The 25,373-nt window shown below is 42.4% G+C and overlaps 2 long non-coding RNA genes across 2 annotated transcripts; one reads left to right on the plus strand and one right to left on the minus strand.

The window, feature by feature from the left end:
- The first annotated feature begins 8,488 nt into the window (after positions 1-8,488).
- On the plus strand, positions 8,489-12,748 carry LOC118941043 (uncharacterized). The gene is made up of 2 exons (XR_005037325.2): positions 8,489-11,432; positions 12,516-12,748. It is a non-coding gene; the product is annotated as an uncharacterized LOC118941043 (long non-coding RNA).
- Positions 12,749-13,243: 495 nt separating this feature from the next.
- Positions 13,244-22,680, minus strand: LOC149975429 (uncharacterized). The gene is made up of 2 exons (XR_016488312.1): positions 21,812-22,680; positions 13,244-21,717 (listed from the first exon to the last, which is right to left on the minus strand). It is a non-coding gene; the product is annotated as an uncharacterized LOC149975429 (long non-coding RNA).
- Between the last annotated feature and the right edge of the window lie 2,693 nt (positions 22,681-25,373).

Here is a 25,373-nt window from a genome sequence, read left to right on the forward strand (position 1 = left end):
ACTTTCTTGTTTGTTTGTCTTTTTATGGGTGCTAAAGGTCTAAGTCAGATCAATCATCAGGGCCAGCCCTATGTTTTTTGGGGACCTAAATGAGATTTGGTTGCGGGCCAGTTTGTTTCTTGGTCACAGATTAAGCGTAATCCTGGACTAAACACTTTCAATGGAGATTCTCCATTGAGCATCCTTTTGTGTCCAGGACAAGGCTCAATCTGTGACTGGGAAAGTTCAGATAAAGGCATTGGTTTTCATCATATCATATCACATTCAATCATCAACTCCTTTCAGTGCTTATGAAGAGATGAGGAAATGAGCTGAGCTGAGGAAAGGAGAGAAGCAAAGGATACTTGGAAAGGAGTGAGGTGAGGAGGATAGTGGATATCCAAGCCTATTGGCACACAGCCCTTGTATTTATTGTAATAGATACTTTCTGAGTTTCAGAATAAGAGTGAGTGAGCAGACACAGAGAGCATGGGCTCCTGAGTTCTTCTGCAAATAGATGGATTTACAGTTGGATAAACGTAGATAAACTTTTTTCACAGGGACTTGTGCAGGATACTAACCTCAACATCAAAAACTTCATTCCAAGTCACAATTCCATACCTAGAACCTTGATTTTGGACAAAATTACCTGAATGGACTATTGCTACCAAGGATTATCAATAAGGGAACTTCTAACAGACCAAGACCTGCAGAGGAAACATGGCGGAACATGGAAATACCATCCAGCACAAAACTGAGTGAGCAGTGTTCAGTCTGGACCTATTTGTGAAACCAAAAATGTAAGGACAATAATCTAGGTAAATTTAGTTATATAAAGCTTAATAAATGGGGCTACTGAGCTGCCAAGCTGCTAGGAAAGAAACTGATGGAAATTAGCACTGAAGTGTGAAGTGAGAGGTGTGAAAACTCTTGAGCCTAAAAATGGCAGGAGAGTTTCACCCCACCCACCCAAAAGCAGAGGCCTGGGATAGTCAGGCTATCCAGATGGCCAAAGTGATTTACTTTAAGTAGCAGTTCTCTCTCTGCCGGTCTAACCCCAAGAAGTTCTGGAAAACGGTTAGACCTGGAGGATAAACCCTCCTCCTCACAGCTGCTATGTCTCTTAATGTTGATGATGTGGTTGTTACTGACAAGGAGCACATGGCTGAGCTCTTTAATCACCTCTTCATTAAGTCAGGATTCCTATTTGACTCAGCCATGCCTCCTTCCCTGTCCAACATTTCCTCATCTCCCACCCCTTCTAATGCGACTATCCCCGATACTCCTCCCTCTTTTCCCCTGCCCCGCTACAAACTTTCTCCCTGCAAAGCGGTCACTTAGTCCGAGGTGCTAAAGGAGGTCCTTAATTAAACCTGACCCCCAAAAAACAGCTGGGTCAGATGGTTTAGACCCTTTCTTCTTTAAGGTTGCTGCCCTTATCATCGCCAAGCCGATCTCTGACCTTTTTAACCTATCTCTCCTCTCTGGGGAGGTTCCCATTGCTCTGACCTTTTTAACCTGTGTCTCCTCTCTGGGGAGGTTCCCATTGCTCTGACCTTTTTAACCTGTGTCTCCTCTCTGGGGAGGTTCCCATTGCTCTGACCTTTTTAACCTGTGTCTCCTCTCTGGGGAGGTTCCCATTGCTCTGACCTTTTTAACCTGTCTCTCCTCTCTGGGGAGGTTCCCATTGCTCTGACTTTTTTAACCTGTGTCTCCTCTCTGGAGGTTCCCATTGCTCTGACCTTTTTAACCTGTGTCTCCTCTCTGGGGAGGTTCCCATTGCTTGGATGGCAGCCATGGTGCATCCTTTATTTAAAAGGGAGATCAAGCTGATCCTAACTGTTATAGGCCATTTTTTTTATTCTATTTTGTCCTGTTTATCAAAAGTGTTGAAAACTTGTCAATAATCAACTGACTGGCTTTCTTGATGTCTATAGTATTCTCTCGGGTATGCAATCTGGTATTCGCTCAGGTTATGGATGTGTCACTACAACCTTAAATTAAATGTTGTGCTGCTATTTTTATTGACTTGGCCAAAGCTTTTGATACGGTACACCATTCCATTCTTGTGGGCCGGCTAAGGAGTACTGGTGTCTCTGAGGGGTCTTTGGCCTGGTTTGCTAACTACCTCTCTCAAAGACTGCAGTGTATGAAGTCAGAGCATCTGAGGTCTCAGCCACTGCCTGTCACCAAGAGAGTACCTCAAGGCTCGATCCAAACTAACCCTGATTCAGGTGACCATCCTACCCATGCTAGATTACAGAGACATCATTTATAGATCGGCAGGTAAGGGTGCTCTCGAGCGGCTAGACGTTCTTTACCATTCGGCCATCAGATTTGCCACCAATGCTCCTTATAGGACACATCACTGCACTCTATACTACTCTGTACATTTGTAATCTCTGTATACCCGTTGCAAGACCCACTGGTTGATGCTTATTTATAAAACCCTCTTAGGGTGGAGTGAGGGTGGAGTGAGGCCTATCTATGATACCTATTGCAGCCCTCATCCAACACATACAACACCCGATCTGCCAGTCACATTCTGGTCAAGGTCCCCAAATCACACACATCCCTGGGTCACTCCTCTTTTCAATTCGCTGCAGCTAGCGACTGGAACGTGCTGCAAAAAACACTCAAACTGGGCAGTTTTATCTCCATCTCTTCATTCAAAGACTCAGTTATGGACACTCTTACTGACAGTTGTGGCTGCTTAGCGTGATGTATTGTTGTCTCTACCTTCGGGCCCTTTGTGATGTTGTCTGTGCCCAATAATGTTTGTACCATGTTTTGTGCTGTTGTCATGTTGTGCTGCTACCATGGTGTGTTGTCATGTGTTGCTGCCATGCTATGTTGTCGTCTTAGGTCTCTCTTTATGTAGTGTTGTGTTTTCTCTCTTGTTGTGATGTGTGTTTTGTCCTATATTTTGATTTTATTTTTAATCCCAGCCCCCGTCCCCGCAGTGCGCCTTTTGGTGGGCAGTCGTTCTAAAAAATACTTTGTTCTTAACTGACTTGCCTAGTTAAATAAAAATGTAACAAAACATTTCTTTCAAAAAAAAAACTGGGGTAAAACTTTGCAACACCAAACTTTGACTTAACATGATCTTCTCCAACCTCATCCCACTAGTCAAGACCTTTTAGTGTTTACTTCAGAGTTAAACTGTAAGCTTTGGTCAAATAGTATCTGTTTACTCTCCTCTCTCTCTGTAATTCAGGTGGACATTGATGTCTGTCCCAGTTCAAAATTGCACCATATTCCCTAGATGGTGCACTACTTCTGACCACAGCCAATAGGGGCGCACTACAACAAAAGTGCACAAAACAGGGAATAGTGAGACATTTCAGACACACCCCACTTTCTACACTTTCTGTCATTCTTCTAAAATTAAAATAAACCCTGTGTTCTTTACCCCACCATCTTCTTTATTCCGTCTTTTCTTTATATCTGAAATGGGTAAGGGGTATGAAACATGTAATACCACCTGAAGACCTAGTCATGCTTGCTTACGGCTCAGTGAAAACATGTCCCGGGTTTTGGACGATGCCCACTTGGGTAGCTATTACACTCGGTTTGCTTGATGCTCACCGGTCTCTTCTCCGCCCATGTTTTGCTCCAATAGTCACCCATTTAGAGCAGAGCTGTTAATTGCACTCACCTGGTGTCCCAGGTCTGAATTAGTGATGATTCTTCCCTCCAAGAACGACATTGAACATCCCTGATTTAGATAGATGTAGGATCTTAATTTGAGTCGGTTTGATACAGCAGGAAAATAATCTTGAAGCAACAGGAAATGTGAATTATTATGTGGATTATAGCTAATGGACATTTTTGTAGGGGTTGATACATTTTTTGTCAGGGCAAATCAAGTCTGACATTTTCAAGTAGAAATTACAAACTTTAGCAACAAAAGCATGATCAAATTAAGATCCTACATCTGTACTGTCTGCTGCTACTACAGTATTATAAATCAGCTGGCACGGATGTTTGATAGCAGGCTATCAATGTGCCTAATACTTAACAATCGGAGAGAGGGTAGGAAAAAATAATTTGTCCCTCTGCATATTGAAAACACACACTGCTCCTGATCTGCTGCTTCCTTGGTTTATATTAACGTGCAGGGAGATTATTAACCTAGGTATTGCCAACCTCTATTTAAAACATACATTTTTCCAATTACGAGTGCGCTATCATGTGATCCGTCTATCTGTCAATTACAGAAACAATTACAAATACAGTAGGCTATGGCCAGATCAGCATTTCAGACACATCCCCTGGGTTAGTCACTGTTTTTTACAGTGCTGTTGCTCAGTTTAGCAAACTACTGGTTTTTAGGTCCCTGGTCAAAAGTAGTGCACTATTTAGTGAATAGGGTGGCATTTTGGATGCATTGTCTGCATCTCTGTTTCAGACATTAACGACTGGCTGCGTCCAAAATGATGTGCATAGGTGGCCCTCGTCAAAACTAGTGTACTATGTAGGGAATAGGGTGCCTCTGTTTATTCTGTGTTCCTCTGTACCTTAGGTGGACATCGACATCAAACTGAGGTCCTGCCAAGGATCATGTAACAGGACCTTTGCTTATCGACCACGACAGCTACCGGTCACAACAGGACCTGATGACCAAATTGAATAACAATACCAAGCATCAGAAGAAGAACCCCCTGTTAAAGACATCCTGAAGATCAAACTACAACCAGAGAATGTCGATCCTCTACCATTGTTCAGCTACAAAACCATCCCCATCATCCACAAGGAACTCCTGACTCAGTTTGAGGACCTAGAACAGAACGAGGTGGTTCTAGAAGACGTTCTAGAATAAACGGAATGTCTGGGTTCCGTAGGGGTGACAGCCTTTCAAGAATGTTAATAAACCAAGAGAGAACTCTCTTGCTGGATAACCAAAATATTATTTTGAATAGTATATTGTGTCATATTGTACCCTTATCACTTCTATTAAAGGAATATTGCATATTGTTTAACTACAATTACCTGTATATGTATGATATAAACTTAGCAAAAAAAGAAAGGTCCTCTCACTATCAACTGCGTTTATTTTCAGCAAACTTAACATGTGTAAATATTTGTATGAACATAACAAGATTCAACAACTGAGACATAAACTGAACAAGACTAACAGAAATTGAATAATGTGTCCCTGAACAAAGGGGGGGTCAAAACCAAAAGTAACAGTCAGTATCTGGTGTGGCCACCAGGGAATTAACTGGCAAACGATCCAGCAGAGATACGTGATGGATTATGGGATGCTGGAGGAGTTTGTTACCATGGGTATAAAGTTTAGTGCTTTCTTATACAAGGTTGAAAAAGACAGTTCAAGACATTGGATCACGTCAATACTGCGGTCATTCATCTGTTGACAGCCTTCGTGGACCACTGATCGGTTCTACATCTTGGATTTTCCCTCACACTTTTAGAAGTTAAATAATTTTTTGAATCTCTTTTTTGAAAAGTGAATTAGGGCAACCATATCTTAAATGCATGTGAGGTTTTTTAAAATTTATTAAAGATGGACAATTGCAAATCAGAGGGGTCAGAGTTCGAGCCGAGCATTAAGTACTGCAGTGCATCTCCTCCTCATGGACTGCACCAGATTTGCCAGTTCTTGCTGTGAGATGTTACCCCACTCTCCCACCAAGGCACCTGCAAGTTCCCGGACATTTCTGCGGGGAATGGCCCTAGCCCTCACCCTCTGATCCAACAGGTCCTTGAACAGGCATGGGAAACAGTGTTTAAACCCTTTACAGTGAAGATCTGTGAAGTTATTTTGATTTTTACGAATTATCTTTGAAAGACAGGGTCCTGAAAAAGGGACGTTTTCTTTCTGAGTTTACATTGCATGATTATATTCACTAAACAGCAAAGCACTCCATTTTTAAAGCATTGTTTTTAAGCACTTTGAACTGCATTTTTGTAAGAAATGTTCTATATAAATAACATTTCGTTACATAGTAATGTAAGCCTATTAATGCATTTGTTGTGGAGTAACAGAGTCAGTCTCTGGACTGGTACAAGGGCCCAAGCTGGGCCCATATTCATAAAGCATCTCAGTAGGGGTGCTGATCTAGGATTAGTTGTAAGCTTTAGATCATAATGGACAAGATTGCATGGACAGGGGGAACCTGATCCTAGGTCAGCACTCCTACTCTAAGACTGTGTATAAGGGCCTGAGAGGATGATGTCACATGGGGTATTTAGAAGCCCAGTAGAGTCCCTGTAGATGGAGCCATTTCCCTGATATGTAGACCCTAGTCAAATCAAATTGTATTTGTCACATGCACCAAATACAACAACCTTACAGTGAAGATAGTTATGGCAGTAAGGTAGTTCCTCTATGCCAAAATAGTCCATCGTTGAAACCAGACCTTGGTCACTGTGTTGCATAGGGTCAGTTTTCAAGACTATGTAAACCCCATAACACCAGGCAGTGTCACACCTTACCCTGACATAACACTGGGTAACTGAAGTGTCATCAAGGACAGACCATTTGAGGAGTTTAGTTAATATCAAATCAAATCAAATTTTATTGGTCACATACAGATGGTTAGCAGATGTTAATGCGAGTGTAATGAAATAATTGTGCTTCTAGTTCTGACTGTGCAGTAATATTTAACAAGTAATTTAACAAATTTACAACAACTACCTTATACACACAAATGTAAATGTAAATGAATGAATAATGGATGAATAAGAATATGTACATGTAAATATATTGATGAGCGATGGCCGTGCGGCATAGGCAAGATGCAGTAGATGGTATAGAATACAGTATATACAGTTGAAGTCAGAGGTTTACATACACTTTAGGTTGGAGTCATTAAAACAAATTTTTCAACCACTCCACACATTTCTTGTTAACAAACTATCGTTTTGGCAAGTCGGTTAGGACATCTACTTTGTGCATGACACATAATTTTTCCAACAATTATTTACAGACAGAATATTTCACTTATAATTCACCGTATCACAATTCCAGTGGGTCAGAAGTTAACATACACTAAGTTGACTGTGACTTTAAACAGCTTGGAAAATTCCAGAAAATTATGTCATGGCTTTAGGAGCTTCTGATAGGCTAATTGACATAATTTGATTCAATTGGAGGTTTACCTGTGGATAAATTTCAAGGCCTACCTTCAAAATCAGTGCCTCGATGCTTGACACCAAGGGAAAATCAAAAGAAATCAGCCAAGACCTCAGGAAAAAAAGTGTAGACCTCCACAAGGTTGGTTCATCCTTGGGAGCAATTTCCAAACGCCTGAAGGTACCACGTTCATTTGTACAAACAATAGTATGGTAGTATAAACACCATGGGACCACGCAGCCAACATACCGCTCAGGAAGGAGATGCGTTCTGTCTCCTAGAGATGAACATACTTTGGTGAGAAAAATGCTAATATATCCCAGAACATCAGCAAATAAATTTTTGAAGATGCTGGAGGAAACCGGTACAAAAGTATCTATATCCATAGTAAAACGAGTCCTATATCAGCGTAACCTGAAAGGCCGCTCAGCAAGGAAGAAGCCACTGCTCCAAAACCGCCATAAAAAAAGCCAGACTACGGTTTGCAACAGCACATTGGGACAAAGAACATACTTTTTGGAGAAATGTCCTCTGGTCTGATGAAACAAAAATAGAACTGTTTGGCCATAATGACCATCGTTATGTTTGGAGGAAAAAGGGGGAGGCTTGCAAGCCGAAGAACACCATCCCAACCGTGAAGCATGGGGTGGCAGCATCATGTTGTGTGGGTGCTTTGCTGCACGAGGGACTGGCGCACTTCACAAAATAGATGGCACCATGAGGCAGGAAATTTATGTGGATATATTGAAGCAACATCTCAGACATCAGTCAGGAAGTTAAAGCTTGGTCTCAAATAGGTCTTCCAAATGGACAATGACCCCAAGCATACTTCCAAAGTTGTGGCAATATGGCTGAAGGAGAACAAAGTCAAGGTATTGGAGTGGCCGTCTCAAAGCCCTGACCTCAATCCCATAGAAGATTTGTGGGCAGAAATGAAAAAGCGTGTGTGAGCAAGGAGGCCTACAAACCGGACTCAGTTACACCAGCTCTGTCAGGAGGAATGGGCCAAAACTCACCCAACTTATTGTGGGAAGCTTGTGGAAGGCTACCCGAAATGTCTGACCCAAGTTAAACAATTTAAAGGCAATGCTACTAAATACTAATTGAGCGTATGTAAACTTCTGACCCATTGGGAATGTGATGAAAGAAATAAAAGCTGAAATAAATCATTCTCTCTGCTATTATTCTGACATTTCAAATTTTTCAAATAAAGTGGTCATCCTAACTGGCGTAAGACAGGGAATTTTTACTAGGATTACATTTCAGGAATTGTGAAAAACTAAGTTTAAATGTATTTGGCTAAGGTGTATGTAAACTTCCGACTTCAACTGTACATATGAGATGATTATTGTAGGATATGTATACATTATTAGAGTGGCGTTATTTAAAGTAACTAGTGAAAACTTTTAAGTCCATTTATTAGTTGCAAGAGATTTGAGTCTGTATGTTGGCAGCAGCCTCCATGTTAGTGATGGCTGTTTTGCCTCTATGTTAGTGATGGCCTTGAGATAGAAGGTGTTTTTCAGTCTCTCTGTCCCAGTTTTGATGCACCTGTACTGACCTCAACTTCTGGATGATAGTGGGGTGAACAGGCAGCGGCTCGGGTGGTTGTTGTCCTTGTTGGTAATCAAGCCTACGACTCTAGTGTCATCTGCAAACTTGATAATTGAGTTGGAGGCGTGCATGGCCACGCAGTCATGGATGAACAGGGAGTACAGGATAGGGCTGAGAACGCAACCTTGTGGGGCCCCAGTGTTGAGGATCAGCGGAGTGGAGATGTTGTTTCCTACCCTCACCACCTGGGGGCGGCCCATCAGAAAGTCCAGGACCCATTTGCACAGGGCCGGGTCGAGACCCAGGGTCTCGAGCTCAATGACGAATTTGGAGGGTACTATGGTGTTAAATGCTGAGCTGTAGTCAATGAACAGCATTCTTACATAGGTATTCCTCTTGTCCAGATGGGATAGGCTAGTGTGCAGTGTGATGGTGATTGCGTCGTCTGTGAACCTATTGGGGCGGTAAGAAAATTGGAATGGGTCTTATTATGCTATTCCCTACGCCTTAAGTAGGGAATAGCTACACTCTTTGTATTTGGTCATGTTTCCAGTCGCCTTTCCATGATTAAAAGCGGTGGTTCGCGCTTTCAGTTTTGCGCGACTGCTGCCATCAATTCACGGTTTCTGGTTAGGGAATGTTTTAATAGTCACAGTGGGTACAACATCACTGATGCAGTTGCTAATAAACTCGCTCACAGAGTCAGCGTATACGTCAATGTTATTGCCTGAGCCTATCCGGAACATATCCCAGTTCACATGATCGAAGCAATCTTGAAGAGTGGAATCCAATTGGTCAGACCAGCGTTGGATAGACCTGAGCATCGGCGTTTTCTGTTTTATTTTCTGTCTATATGCTGGGAGCAACAAAATTAAGTCATGGTCAGATTTCCAAAGGGAGGGCGGGGGAGGGCTTTGCATGCATTGTTAGAGTAGCAATGGTCCAGAATGCTACCAACGCGTGTCACGCATTCGATATGCTGATAGAATTTACGAAGCCTTGTTCTCTGATTAGCTTTGTTAAAATCCCCAGCTACAATAAATGCAGCCTCAGGATATATGGTTTCCAGTTTACATAGAGTCCAGTGAAGTTCTTTCAGGGCCGTCGAGGTATTTGCTTGGGGGGATATACACGGCTGTGACTATAATCGAAGAGAATTATCTTGGTAGATATTGAGGTCAGCATTTGATTGTAAGGAATTCTAGGTCAGGTGAACAAAAGGACTTGAGTTCCTGTATGTTGTTATGATCACACCATGAGTGGTTAATCATAAGGCATACACCCCTGCCCTTCTTTTTACCAGATAGTTGTTTTTTTCTGTCGGCGTGATGCATGAAGAAACCCGGTGGCTGTACCGACTGACAACATATCCCGAGTGAGCCATGTTTCCGTGAAACAGAGAATGTTACAATCTCCGATGTCTCTCTGGAAGGCAACTCGTGCCCTAACTTCGTCCACCTTGTTATCTAGAGATTGGACATTAGCGAGTAATATGCTCGGAAGCGGTGGATGGTGTGCTCGCCTTCTAAGTCTGACCAGTAGGCCGCTCCGTCTGCCTCTCCTGCGGCGACCGCGTTGTTTTGGATCGTCCTCTGGGATAAGATCCCATGTCCAGGGTGGAGGTCCGAACAATGGATCCACTTCGGGAAAGTTGTATTCCTGGTTGTAATTTTGGTGAGTTGACGTCGCTTTAAAACCCAATAGTTCTTCCCGGATGTATATAATAACACTTGAGATTTTCAGAGCTAACAATGTAAGAAATAATACATAAAAAAATGACCTCATAGTTTCCTAAGGACCTGAAGCGAGGTGACCATCTCTGTCGGCGCCATGTTTTTTTGTTGTTGTTTTTTTGCATTAATTGTCCAAAAACTATGGCTAAATCATTGTGCATGACTTACTCTACACAGGAAACACATCTTATCGTGTTCACATATCTAAAAGGTAGAGCTATGTTGTTCTGGTTTAAGACAACTTTGTTAGGACAGGGTAATAGTTCCTGTGAAACCATGATGTGTATTGCAACAGACCACCTTCTGCCAGACAAATTATTGCACAAGCATCACATAAACAACTAGAATACTGGAAACAATCACCATTTACATGGTGATATTTTTTGCGTGTTGTGGTGTGTGGTATTTTCCACTGTGCAAGAGCTTTCTCGTGACTAAAAGGCTCTACTTCAACTGATTGGGTCATGAGTCATACAAGTATTTTGTTTCTGTGATCCTTACTGCAATTTCATTGGCCATTTCCACAGAAGTCACAGCTTTAGAACAAAAAGGAAGTTAAGCAGCTGATTACTGTAATCATGACATTTTACTAGAAGATAGTTACACTAATGGATTGACCATTCATGTATATATATATATATATATATATTGTGGCAAAGAAGGGGGTCGAGTGATAAATGGCAGATATGTGAGAGCAGAACTAATAAACGGGCTCTGCCCGATCACTAAAATGGCCACCCCTGTGAGAACTACAGATCACAAAATGGCCGACCGCCAAAACTACAAGTCCCAGAAGCAAGGGGAACCCTCAGAAGGTGGAGCCGACACACAGATAAAGGGTCAAGAAAAACCAGGAAGAGTGAGAGAGTGCTGGAAGGATCTATGAACAATAGAGAAAGAGACAATAGAAATTGGCTGGATTTACCGTGTATGAGCTGGACTGTTTTGGACTTACCTGTTGGTGTTTGGACCTGGACCTACTGAGAACCCGATTTGTGTACCGAACCCTGCTATCCTTGATCTCGCCTACGGCCTGGGTGGACCAGGACTGAGAAACAAACACACAGGTACTGTCCTGTTCGAAAGAACTCTCATTCTTGGGTGATTTGGTGACAGTTTACCACTTAATTTGTGACAAACGCTCCTAACCTTGAAGAGGTTTGCCACAATATATATATATATATATATATATATCACACTAGGACTAGCTGGAGTTGTTAGCTTGCACTTGTGAAAGCATGCATTATACTGCAATAGTAACTATTGATTCAAGTTCAGGATGTAATCCTCTTGGTGGTGCTGTGATCTGTGTCACTGATTTAATAAACAACAACAATGCAATTCATATTTTAAAAAGACCATACCAACAGTCAAAGTTAAGTTATGATATGTAGTATGGTTTTCAGTATTTGATACTGTTAAGTTTAATCAATTTGTGAGGGAGAATGCTGCAACTGTTCAGGTGGTGTACAACAAGTCTCTTACCTCTGGTCTGCATCTTGAGGTGGTCTTAGTTTTGAAAGACAGTTTATGTTCTGTTATGCCAAGGCCACGATATGTACTGAAATACAAACCAACATAGGAAAAGTCTATATCAATATTACACAAGTAACATCTACATTCTCAGCATACAACATTCTAATGTTAAACTATTTAAAACGTTCACATTATTTAATTATCTAGTATTTTTTTTATTCACTCAACCAGGATTACAACAATCAGAATAACATTCAGAACACTGTAAATGGACAGAAGACAGTTCTCCCATGATGACCTGCAGTTGGAGGGCTGGTTTAGTTAGTCAGCATAAACAAAACAGATTTACTGCACAGCCAATGTGTTACATCTGCTCCTGCCATGCCCTCTACTGCTCATCCTGTGTCTCCTTGACATGCCACCACTCCCCCAGTACACTCTCCCTCTCCGTGTGTGTGATTGTGTGGGCGGAGACAGGTGTGCTGGAGTCAGAGCAGATCCCCACCAGCTGCAACCTGTTCCATAATCATAAACTCTTCAAATACTCAGCCCTTCCACTTCTACGCTGCCAGATCATAATCTCTGCTCAGTCAGCCTATGCGTCTAGCTGTTTGTTACTGTTAGATCCTGTTATGCCTGTTTTCCTTGACTGACGCTGTTCTCCTCTCCGCTAGTTACCCCCGCTCTGACTCTGGTCCCTGTCTCCAGTTCCACGTCTCGTCATCCTGCTACTCTTTCCTGGATTCTCCACTCTACTACTCCCTTGGATTCCCCTCCGGACCTGCTTACCCTGTCCCAACTCCTCTCGCTCTAGCCTCAGCACCTGTTTTCCTGCAACCCAACCGAGCTTCCCCTGGCCTGCACTCCCTCTTCCCCCTGTGTTTAAATAAATACCTTGGTTACTTCATCCCAGTCTCCTCGTCTAAGTCTGCTCTTGGGTTCCCCTGTTCCACTCCGAGTAACATGCATCCTTAGTTATTCTAAACCAGTTTTACAAGACATCACACATTTGTAACACAACAAGGAAGACTGTAATAAACAGGATGTTAATATTGGTCTGCATCCCACATTCAACATATGTAGTGACATCATATCAAAATGTGATATTTTTAATTGAAGATGTGTCACGCCCTGAACTTAGATCCTTTAAATTCTCTATTTTGTAGGTCAGGGTGTGACTAGGCTGGGAAATCTATGTTTATATTTCTTTGTTGGCCGAGTATGGTTCCCAATCAGAGGCAGCTGTCTATCATTGTCTCTGATTGGGGATCATACGTAGACAGCCCTTCTCCAAATTGCATTTGGCTCAGAGCAGGGCAGCACGGCTGGCCCTTAAAAGTACACGGAGAGATAACAATGTAAATATGCATGTCAATCTCTCGTGGCTCAAAGTGGAATGTCATGTCCAATTTGCTGAGTAGTGTTGGAGGCTATTTTGTAAATGACATAGCCGATCCGTAGGATAGTCAGTTTTCCGAGGGTGTATTTGGCGGCATGAGTGAAGGATGCTTTGTTGCGAAATAGGAATATTTAATTTTGGATTGGAGATGCTTAATGTGAGTCTGGAAGGAGAGTTTACAGTCTAACCAGATACCAAGGTATTTGTGGTTGTCCACATATTCTAAGTCAGAACCTGCCAGAGTAGTGATACTAGACGGATGGGCGGGTGCGGGCATTGATCGGTTGAAGAGCATGCATTTAGTTTTACTTGCATTTAAGAGCAGTTGGAGGCCACGGAAGGAGAATTGTATGGCATTGAAGCTCGTCTGGAGGTTTGTTAACAGTGTCCAAAGGGCCAGAAGTATACAGAATGGTGTCGTCTGCGTAGAGGTGGATCAGAGAATCACCAGCAGCAAGAGCGACATCACTGATGTATACAGAGAAAAGAGTCGGTCCAAGAATTGGACTGCTGCACCCCCATAGAGACTGCCAGAGGTCTGGACAACAGGCCCTCCAATTTGACACACTGAACTCTATCTGAGAAGTAGTTGGTAAACCAGGCGTGGCAGTCATTTGAGAAACCAAGGCTGTTGAGTCTGCCAATAACAATGTGGTGATTGACAGAGTCAAAGGACTTGGCTAGGTCGATGAAGACTGCTGCACAGTATTGCCTTTTATCTATGGCAGTTATGATATCGTTTAGGATCTTGAGCGTGGCTGAGGTGCACTCATGACCAGCTTGGAAACTAGATCGCATAGCGGAGAAGTACGGTGGGATTCGAAATGGTCGTAATCTGTTTGTTACCTTGGCTTTTGAAGACTTTAGAAAGGCAGGGTAGGACAGGTATAGGTCTGTAACAGTTTGGGTCCAGAGAGTCTCCCCCTTTGAAGAGGGGGATGACCGTGGCAGCTTTCCAATCTTTAGGGATCTCAGCCGATACAAAAGAGAGGTTGAACAGGCTAGTAATAGGGGTTGCAACAATTGTGGCGGATACTTTTAGAAAGAGAAGGTCCAGATTGTCTAGCCCAGCTGATTTGTAGGGGTCCAGATTTTGCAGCTCTTTCAGAACATCATCTATCTGGATTTGGGTGAAGGAGAAATGGGGAGGCTTGGGCAAGTTGCTGTGGGGGGTGCAGAGCTGTTGACCGGGGTAGGGGTAGCCAGGTGGAATGCATGGCCAGTCGTAGAAAAATGCTTATTGAAATGATCCATTATCGTAGATTTATCGGTGGTGACAGTGTTTCCAAGCCTCAGTGCAGTGGGCAGCTGGGAGGAGGTTATCTTATTCTCCATGGACTTTACAGTGTCCCAGAACTTTTTGGAATTTGTGCTTACGGATGCAAATTTCTGTTTAAAAAAGCTAGCCTTTGCTTTCCTAACTGCCTGTGGATATTGGTTCCTAACTTCCCTGAAAAGTTGCACATCAGTATAAATAAAACAAACTTTGGGGAGGCTTCTGGTGTTAACATGCATGAATCCAAGGCTTTTACGGTTACCGAAGTCAACAAATGATAGCGCCTGGGGAATACTAGTGGAACTGGGGGCTACACGGTCTGGGTTAACCTCTACATTACCAGAGGAACGGAGGAGGAGTAGGATAAGGGTACGGCTTAAGGTTATAAGAACTGGTAGTCCAGTGAGTTGGCGACAGAGAATAAAAGGAGCAGATTTTTGGGAGTGGTAGAATAGATTCAAGGCATAATGTACAGACAAGGGTATGGTAGGATGTGAGTACAGTGGAGGTAAACCTAGGCGTTGAGTGACGATGAGAGAGGTTGAGTCTCTGGAGGCACCAGTTACGCCAGGTGAGGTCTCCGCATGTGTGTGGGGTGGGACAAAAGAGCTATCTAAGGCATTTTGAGAGGGACTGCAGGCTCGACAGTGAAATAAAACAATAAGAGCTAGCCAAGACAGCAGTAGACAAGGCATATTTACATTTGAGAGAGGCATAAAGCAACCACAGGTGTTGATCAGGAGAGCTAAGACAACAACAGGTAAATGGCGATGAATGGGCAGAGCGGGTCAGTTAGGTACATACAGGACCTGAGTTCGAGGCTGGGGCTGACATGTAAACAGGATGAGAGTGAACACGCTTTCATCAATTTCTTCTTTTGTTTTCTTCTTCCTGGGATTTGGTTGGCGGATCGCATCCAACTTTTAGGTACATACAGCGCCACCTACTGTACTGGTGTGTGAGGCCATTCACGGCCTACCTACATTTAAAAAAATAAAACATTTATTTCACCTTTATTTTACCAGGTAGGTTAGTTGAGAACAAGTTCTCATTTACAACTGCGACCTGGCCAAGATAAACCATAGCAGTGTGAACAGACAACAACACAGAGTTACACATGGAGTAAAACAATAAACAAGTCAATAACACAGTAGAAAAAAAGAAAAGAAAAGAGTCCATATACATTGTGTGCAAAAGGCATGAGGAGGTAGGCGAATAATTACAATTTAGCAGATTAACACTGGAGTGATAAATGATTAGATGGTCATGTGCAGGTAGAGATACTGGTGTGCAAAAGAGCAGAAAAGTAAATAAATAAAAACAGTATGGGGATGAGGTAGGTAAATTTGGTGGGCTATTTACCGATGGACTATGTACAGCTGCAGCGATCGGTTAGCTGCTCAGATAGCAGATGTTTAAAGTTGGTGAGGGAGATAAAAGTCTCCAACTTCAGCGATTTTTGCAATTCGTTCCAGTCACAGGCAGCAGAGAACTGGAAGGAAAGGCGGCCAAATGAGGTGTTGGCTTTAGGGATGATCAGTGAGATACACCTGCTGGAGCACGTGCTACGGGTGGGTGTTGCCATCGTGACCAGTGAACTGAGATAAGGCGGAGCTTTACCTAGCATGGAATTGTAGATGACCTGGAGCCAGTGGGTCTGGCTACGAATATGTAGCGAGGACCAGCCGACTACAGCATACAGGTCGCATTGGTGGGTGGTATAAGGTGCTTTAGTAACAAAACGGATGGCACTGTGATAAACTGCATCCAGTTTGCTGAGTAGAGTATTGGAAGCTATTTTGTAGATGACATCGCTGAAGTCGAGGATCGGTAGGATAGTCAGTTTTACTAGGGTAAGTTTGGCGGCATGAGTGAAGGAGGCTTTGTTGCGGAATAGAAAGCCGATTCTAGATTTGATTTTAGATTGGAGATGTTTGATATGAGTCTGGAAGGAGAGTTTACAGTCTAGCCAGACACCTAGGTACTTATAGATGTCCACATATTCTAGGTCGGAACCATCCAGGGTGGTGATGCTAGTCGGGCGTGCGGGTGCAGGCAGCGAACGGTTGAAAAGCACGCATTTGGTTTTACTAGCGTTTAAGAGCAGTTGGAGGCCACGGAAGGAGTGTTGTATGGCATTGAAGCTCGTTTGGAGGTTAGATAGCACAGTGTCCAAGGAAGGGCCAGAAATATACAGAATGGTGTCGTCTGCGTAGAGGTGGATCAGGGAATCGCCCGCAGCAAGAGCAACATCATTGATATTTACAGAGAAAAGAGTTGGCCAGAGAATTGAACCCTGTAGAGACTGCCAGAGGACCGGACAACATGCCCTCCGATTTGACACACTAAACTCTGTCTGCAAAGTAGTTGGTGAACCAGGCAAGGCAGTCATTAGAAAAACCAAGAGGTGTGAGAGGGGTGCAACCAAGAGGAAAGCTATGAAATGAAGAGTATAACTCTTACTCTGGGGAATAATTTAATACATATTTGTGGGAAAATATATTTAAAAATATATATATTCTGATGATGTTTAGGCCAGCAGAGAAGGCCTTGCTGGCCCTGACAGCCCACCACTGCTAACAACTAAGTCTTCAATAAAACTCCCAAGGTGTGACTTTTCTTGAATTAATATATTGAAAACGTTTATGTTGTGAAACTGCAAAATACAGAAAATAATATACTTTAGTATTGAATTCACACTGACACACTGTAGCTGTACATTATACATTTAGTATTCAATTCACACCGACATACTGTAGCTGTACATTATACATTTAGTATTCAATTCACACCGACATACTGCAGCTGTACATTATACATTTAGTATTCAATTCACACCGACATACTGTAGCTGTACATTATACATTTAGTATTCAATTCACACCGACATACTGTAGCTGTACATTATACATTTAGTATTCAATTCACACCGACATACTGTAGCTGTACATTATACATTTAGTATTCAATTCACACCGACATACTGTAGCTGTACATTATACATTTAGTATTCAATTCACACCGACATACTGTAGCTGTACATTATACATTTGAAGTTGCATAAACACAAAGCACGTGCTAAGGTACCATGCATCTGGCATGATGCCAAACCATATGGCTAAGTGTTACTCATATGGTAATTGCCAAACTCCTTTCATTACTCAAATAATGTACAACCATCTATGGAGAATAACAAAGCATATTACACCAGAAACAGTAACAAAACTACAGTATTGTATATTTTACAATTCGTATGCATGACGCACGAGCAAAGTAATACAGCTTACCTCCTAACAGGATGGCAGTACAATACTACAACAATGGGGGAAATGAAAATTGCCCTATCACCTATTATCCCTAAAAATCCACCACCCACCACCCTATCTAGTCCTACTCCAGACCAACGGCATTAGAGGACATATCACTACCACTCAACACCCCCTACAGCTGCCACCACAACCTCTATGTTCTGTGACTTTCAAACCATTTCTACAGTATAATTAACAACCATGGTTATAAATGCTAAAGATCCCACTTTACTGAAGCACATATTCTTCCCATCACTGTCTCTTGATCTCTACCTACTCACATGAATCCTCTCAGGATCCCTCACCCAGTACCATCTTCCTCTACCACTCTCTTCACTGCTACGGCATACAACACTTTCTGTACTACTCTGACCCTGGCACCTCAACCTGCCTTTCTCTCACAGGACACCTCCGATCTCCAGCCTCATGATCACCCCCACAACTAAGACAAACAACTTTCTCCACTGATACTACACATTCCTTCATCTCATGCCCTCCTGCACACTTCTCACATCTAGGCATCTCCCTCCTACACACTGTTGCAATATGCCCATAAACTTCACACCTAAAAACACTGTCATATTTTCAGAACTTAAACTCTCACGGGATAACTGACACATCCTATCTTGACCTTTTCTGGTAACGACTCTGCATCAAAACTCAGCATGACATGATCTATTGCTCACCAAACAGCGTGCATCACAGACACCGGGAATCTTCCATTTCAACTGCTCCTCCTCAACACTTAATGCCACCCCCGTTATCACTCCTTTCAATGGCGCCCTGCTCCAGAGAGCAAAGCATGTCACAATTATTGTCCCTAATCTCGTAATCCGGAGCGCCCGCTCCCTCTGGGCGCAGGAAACACAACAAATCATCACCAGTCCACTCCGAGTTACATTCACTATCTTAACAGTCCCCAACCTCTCCTCCACCCAACCTGACACCACATATGGATCACCCAAAAATCAAGGATCTATTCTCTCTACAAATCTCACTCCCACTGGGCCAAAATCATCCTCATCATCCTTGGAAGGAGGCCCAAACTCTGCGTTCCTCGCCCAGGTACTTCACCCTCACTCTCAACAAGTTAAGATTTAAACTTTAACGTCAATTATCTAGAAACGCGTTCAAAAATATATGCATATTTGCAGATGTTGTACCTTAGACCCTATTCCACATCATCTGAGTTTGTTGTGTTGTGCCTGCCATTGGTTCAGACACAACATGCTCTTGAATACAGGGTGGGTGCTATTTCATTTGGTTGTTAGGTAGCCTAGCGCATAAAGCATTGGGCCTGCAACGGAAAGGGCGCTGGTTTGAATATCTGAGCCAACAAGTTGAAAAATCTGTAGATGTGTTCTTGAGCAAGGTACTTAACCCTAACTTGCTCAAAGGAGCCCCGTTCTACTATGGCTGAACCTGTAAATCAACACATTTCACTGCACATATCCAGTGTACTGACAATAAAACATCATTGATTTGTTTTTCAATCATAGAAATAAAAGTCACCATTGAAATGTACATTTAATTGAAACTTCTAATTACTACCACAAAGATGACCGCCGGTCCATCCACTATTGAAGGTCAACTTAAATGGTCATCTCTATTCTGTTTTTTTTATTTCTATGATTTAAATAGAGTTCCTATGGAGGATGGAAAGTATCATTTAAAACAACAGATATTCCTATTCAAGTCACCGTTCTTTGATGTGTGGACCTCCAACCATCTTTGAGGTTCCATTTGATTTATATTTGAGTCATTTATCACCCAAAACATGACACCCACCCTGTGTTCAAGAGCATGTTGTGTCTCAACCGATGGCGGGCACAACACCAAAACCTTAGATGATGTCAAATGGGGTCTAAGCTACAACACATGCGACTGCAAATATGAAACAAATCTGAGTTAGTTAACATTAAAGGTTAAAAGATCACATTTTTATTACAAATATTTTTTCCCCCCCAGAAATTATAGAAGAGTTTGACAACCCTGTTTCTAAGCTTTTAAATGATTTCAATTTCAACCGTTTATCTTTTCCAGTGATGAAGACAAGGTTTCATTCTGTTGGGTTCTGAGAGTATGAAATATACTTATTCATGTCACTTAGGGAGGGCTTAGGTTTAGAGGGTCTACACCAGAAGCTAATGGTTATCTGTAGGAGGAAGGTATATAGTGTGTGCAATTAATCTTGGAATGTGCTGAGTGCAGGGAAGCGAGGTCAGGTCAGGTCACGTTAAGGGAGAAAGAAAAGTTTATGTCCTTATTACAGTAAAGATACAGTGTTTTCACAGATGTGTAGGAGGAGACTCAGCCTAGGAGGAAGGGTTAAATATCAGTGCTTGTTCAGATGTGTAGGAGGAGACTCAGCCTAGGAGGAAGGGTTAAATATCAGTGCTTGTTCAGATGTGTAGGAGGAGACTCAGGAGGAAGGGTTAAATATCAGTGCTTGTGTGAACAATGTATTTGTCTGAATGCAGCTGTATTGGCCCTCTGGGAAGAATAAACGTAGTTAAACTTTCCTAGTGTCCGTAGAGTTTTTTACTCTGAACCTAACAATTCAAATCTAAAGTGGTGCTGTCAAAAAAAGATTGACTTCAAATGGTTTACCCATAGGCATAGCTGGCAAGTATATACTATAACTCAAATAATATACATGTCCCATCATCATGCCAATGAAACCTTTTGAGTTGGACATTGTCGGTCACACACTCTCCAAAGGTGCGTCCCGAATGGAACACTAGAGAATGTTGATTTTGTCCATCCACACCAGATGCAAACAGGACACGCAGGTTGAAATATCAAAACGAACTCGGAACCAATTATATTAATTTGGGAACAGGTCGAAAAGCATCAAACATTCATGGCAATTTAGCTAGATAGCTTCCTGTTGCTAGTTAATTTGTCCTGGGACATGAACATTGGGTTGTTATTTCAATTGAAATGCACAAGGTGCACAAGGTGCATCTACTCTTACTTTGTTTCCAGTAATTTCTCCTCCTTCGAGCTTCTTCTTCTTTGGACTTTATATGGCGGTAGGCAACCAACTTTAAGGTGCAGTACCACCACCAACTGGCCTGCAGTTTGTCTTTCAATCACTGACGCGAGTATATGCTCCTAAAATCAATGAGGAGATTTGCAGTGTATCAAGCGTCACAAATAGAACCAAGTTCTACGTTAGCACCTGGCTACGCAGACGCTCGTTGACGCGCGCGAGCAGTTTGGATGCAAGGAATTGAATAACATGTGTATGGACATTTATTTTACAACGAGTGGTGTGGTCAGCCCGCCATAAACAGGATCAGCAAGTGACGTGACGCGACGTACTGGACCAGAGCTTATTTGGACAGTGTTCAAAGACAATGTGCTGCTGGATTAAGTATGTCAATTATCTCTCCGAGATCATTTACCTCTACACTCCCTTGTGAGTAGAATGTGTCCACCTCTTTTCTGCACTAGGGCTTTTGCCTCATGGCTGGTTTCTGTTGGTTATTTGTTGGGTTACCAGGATGCATTGTGCGAACACATGCAGTGCTTTCTATTTTGAACCTACTCAAATGTAGTCTGCCAAAATGTGTGGTATTGTGTGTATCACTGAAAATCATGATGACACATAAGGACTAAAAAGTGCAGGTTATATTATATTGATGTGATCCTTGAGATGTTATACTTTGCTGAGATGTTTGTGTACACTGCCTCACCTCAAATCCCTGACTACAGTTTGTTTGTTTGCAGCACACCTAACCAGCCTGAGAGGATGATGTCACAGGGGGTATTTAGGAGCCCAGTAGAGTCCCTGTAGATGGAGTCATTTCCCTGATATGTAGAACCCATAGCACCAGGCCCTGCAACCTGCCTCAACTAACACCCGTACCCTGTCATAACACACACACCTTGCCCTGCCTCAACTAACACCCGTACCCTGTCATAACACACACACCTTGCCCTGCCACAACTAACACCCGTACCCTGTCATAACACACACACCTTGCCCTGCCACAACTGGGTAAATGAAGTGTCATCAAGGACAGACACTCTGAAGAGTTTTGTGATTATTGCATCATTGTTCTAGAAGCTATGGCTAAATCATTTTACATGATTTACTGGACATGTGTAGGGTATACCTTATCTCAAAGCATTTTTGTTTGTTTGTTATTGTTTAAGACAACTTTGTTACGGTAGAGTAACAACCCCTGTGATGGCATTCATTACAAAAGTCTATTGCAACAGACAAATTCTTACACACTGGGGAACAACACATTGTAAAACCTCAGCATGACACCCTTTACATGAGCTATTTGTGTGGTGGTGAAATGTGCTACTTTCCACTGTGCAAGATCTTTCTCAAAACTTCTGCTGAGTGGGTCATGAGTCATACCTTTCTTTTGTTCCTGTGATCTTCACTGCAATTTCAATGGCCATTTCCACAGAAGTCACAGCTTTAGAACAAAAAGGAAGTTAAGCAGCTGATTACTGTAATCATGACATTTTACTAGAAGATAGTTACACTAATGGATTGACCGTTCATGTATATAATAACACACTGGGACTAGCTGGAGTTGTTAGCTTGTACTTGTGGAACTATGCATTATACTGCAATAGTAACTATTGATTCAAGTTCAGGATGTAATCCTCTTGGTGGTGCTGTGATCTGTGTCACTGATTTAAATGACAAAACACCTACAGTGGGGCAAAAAAGTATTTAGTCAGCCACCAATTGTGCAAGTTCTCCCACTTAAAAAGATTAGAGAGGCCTGTAATTTTCATCATAGGTATACTTCAACTATGACAGACAAAATGAGATAAAAAAAAATCCAGAAAATCACATTGTAGGATTTTTAATGAATTTATTTGCAAATTATGATGGAAAATAAGTATTTGATCAATAACAAAAGTTTCTCAATACTTTGTTATATACCCTCTGTTGGCAATGACAGAGGTCAAACGTTTTCTGTAAGTCTTCACAAGGTTTTCACACACTGTTGCTGGTATTTTGGCCCATTCCTCCATGCAGATCTCCTCTAGAGCAGTGATGTTTTGGGGCTGTTGCTGGGAAACATGGACTTTCAACAAACTCCAAAGATTTTCTATGGGGTTGAGATCTGGAGACTGGCTAGGCCACTCCAGGACCTTGAAATGCTTCTTACAAAGCCACTCCTTCATTGCCCGGGCATCCCGTGTGTTTGGGATCATTGTCATGCTGAAAGACCCAGCCACGTTTCATCTTCAATGCCCTTGCTGATGGAAGGAGGTTTTCACTCAAAATCTCACGATACATGGCCCCATTCATTCTTTCCTTTACACGGATAAGTTGTCCTGTTCCCTTTGCAGAAAAACAGCCCCAACGCATGATGTTTCCACCCCCATACTTTACAGTAGGTATGGTGTTCTTTGGATGCAACTCAGCATTATTTGTCCTGCAAACACGACGAGTTGAGTTTTTACCAAAAAGTTATATTTTGGTTTCATCTGACCATATGACATTCTCCCAATCTTCTTCTGGATCATCCAAATGCTCTCTCGCAAACTCCAGACGGGCCTGGACATGTACTGCCTTAAGCTGTGGGACACGTCTGGCACTGCAGGATTTGAGTCCCTGGCGGCGTAGTGTGTTACTGATGGTAGGCTTTGTTACTTTGGTCCCAGCTCTCTGCAGGTCATTCACTAGGTCCCCCCGTGTGGTTCTGGGATTTTTGCTCACCGTTCTTGTGATCATTTTGACCCCACGGGGTGAGATCTTGCATGGAGCCCCAGATCGAGGGAGATTATCAGTGGTCTTGTATGTCTTCCATTTCCTAATAATAGCTCCCACAGTTGATTTCTTCAAACCAAGCTGCTTACCTATTGCAGATTCAGTCTTCCCAGCCTAGTGCAGGTCTACAATTTTGTTTCTGGTGTCCTTTGACAGCTCTTTGGTCTTGGCCATAGTGGAGTTTGGAGTGTGACTGTTTGAGGTTGTGGACAGGTGTCTTTTATACTGATAACAATTTCAAACAGGTGCCATTAATACAGATAACGAGTGGAGGACAGAGGAGCCTCTTAAAGAAGAAGTTACAGGTCTGTGAGAGCCAGAAATCTTGCTTGTTTGTAGGTGACCAAATACTTATTTTCCACCATAATTTGCAAATAAATTCATTAAAAATCCTACAATGTGATTTTCTGGATTTTTTTAATCTAATTTTGTCTGTCATAGTTGAAGTATACCTATGATGAAAATTACAGGCCTCTCACATCTTTTTAAGTGGGAGAACTTGCACAATTGGTTGCTGACTAAATACATTTTTGCCCCACTGTACATGTTATGTTATATGCTTTTCACTATTTGAATTGGTGAGTAAGAATGCTGCAACTGTTCAGGCACCAAACAAAAAGTATCTTACCTCTGGTCTGCATCTTGAGGTGGTCTTAGTTTTGAAAGACAGTTTCTGTTCTGATATGCCAAGGTCACATATGTACTGAAATATACACCAACAACATAGGAAAAGTCTATATCAATATTACACTAGCAACATCTACATTTTCAGCATATAACATTAAAATGTTAAACTATTTAAAATGTTCACATTATTTAATTATCTAGTATTTTTATTCACTCAACCAGGATTATAACAATCAGAATAAAATTCATTACACTGTAAATGGACAGACGACAGTTCTCCCATGATGACCTGCAGTTGGAGGGCTGGTTTAGATAATCAGCATAAACCTCTGGGGAAAACAAAACAGATTTACTGCACAGCCAATGTGCTACATCTGCTCCTGCCACTGCCTCTCCTGCTCATCCTGTGTCTCCTTTCCCTTTTTCATCCCGTGTCTCCTCCCCCAGTGCTCTCTCCTTCTCTCTGTGTGTGTGTGTGATTGTGTGGGCAGAGACAGGTATGCTGGAGTCAAGGCAGATCACCACCAGCTGCAACCTGTTCCATAATCAATACCTCTACAAATACTCAGCCCTGCCACTTCCACGCTGCCAGATCGTAATCTCTGCTCAGTCAGCCTACGCGTCTAGCTGTTTGTTACTGTTAGATCCTGTTATGCCTGCTTTACTTGCGTGACACTGTTTTCCTCTCCGCTAGTTACCCCCGCTCTGACTCTGGTCCCTGTCTCCAGTTCCACGTCTCGTCATCTTGCTACTCTTTCCTGGATTCCCCACTCTACTACTCCCTTGGATTCCCCTCCGGACCTGCTTACCCTGTCCCAACCCCTCTCGCTTCAGCCTCAGCCTCCACACCTGGTTTCCTGCAACCCAACCGAGCTTCCCCTGGCCTGCACTCCATCTTCCCCCTGTGTTTAAATAAATACCTTGGTTATTTCATCCCAATCTTCTCGTCTGAGTCTGCTCTTGGATTCCCCTGTTCCACTCCGGGTAACATAATGTTATATATCCTGGGTTATTCTAAACCAGTTTAACAAGACATCACACATTTGTAACAGAACAAGGAAGACCGTAATGAACAGGATGTTTAAAGTGGTCTGCATCCCACATTCAACATATGTTGTGACAGGATAAATACTCAAAATGTGATATATTTAAATAAAGATGTATATTTTG

The sequence above is a fragment of the Oncorhynchus mykiss genome, chromosome 18, assembly GCF_057628025.1.
Source record: "Oncorhynchus mykiss isolate SJ-2025 chromosome 18, ASM5762802v1, whole genome shotgun sequence".
Lineage (NCBI taxonomy): Eukaryota > Metazoa > Chordata > Actinopteri > Salmoniformes > Salmonidae > Oncorhynchus > Oncorhynchus mykiss.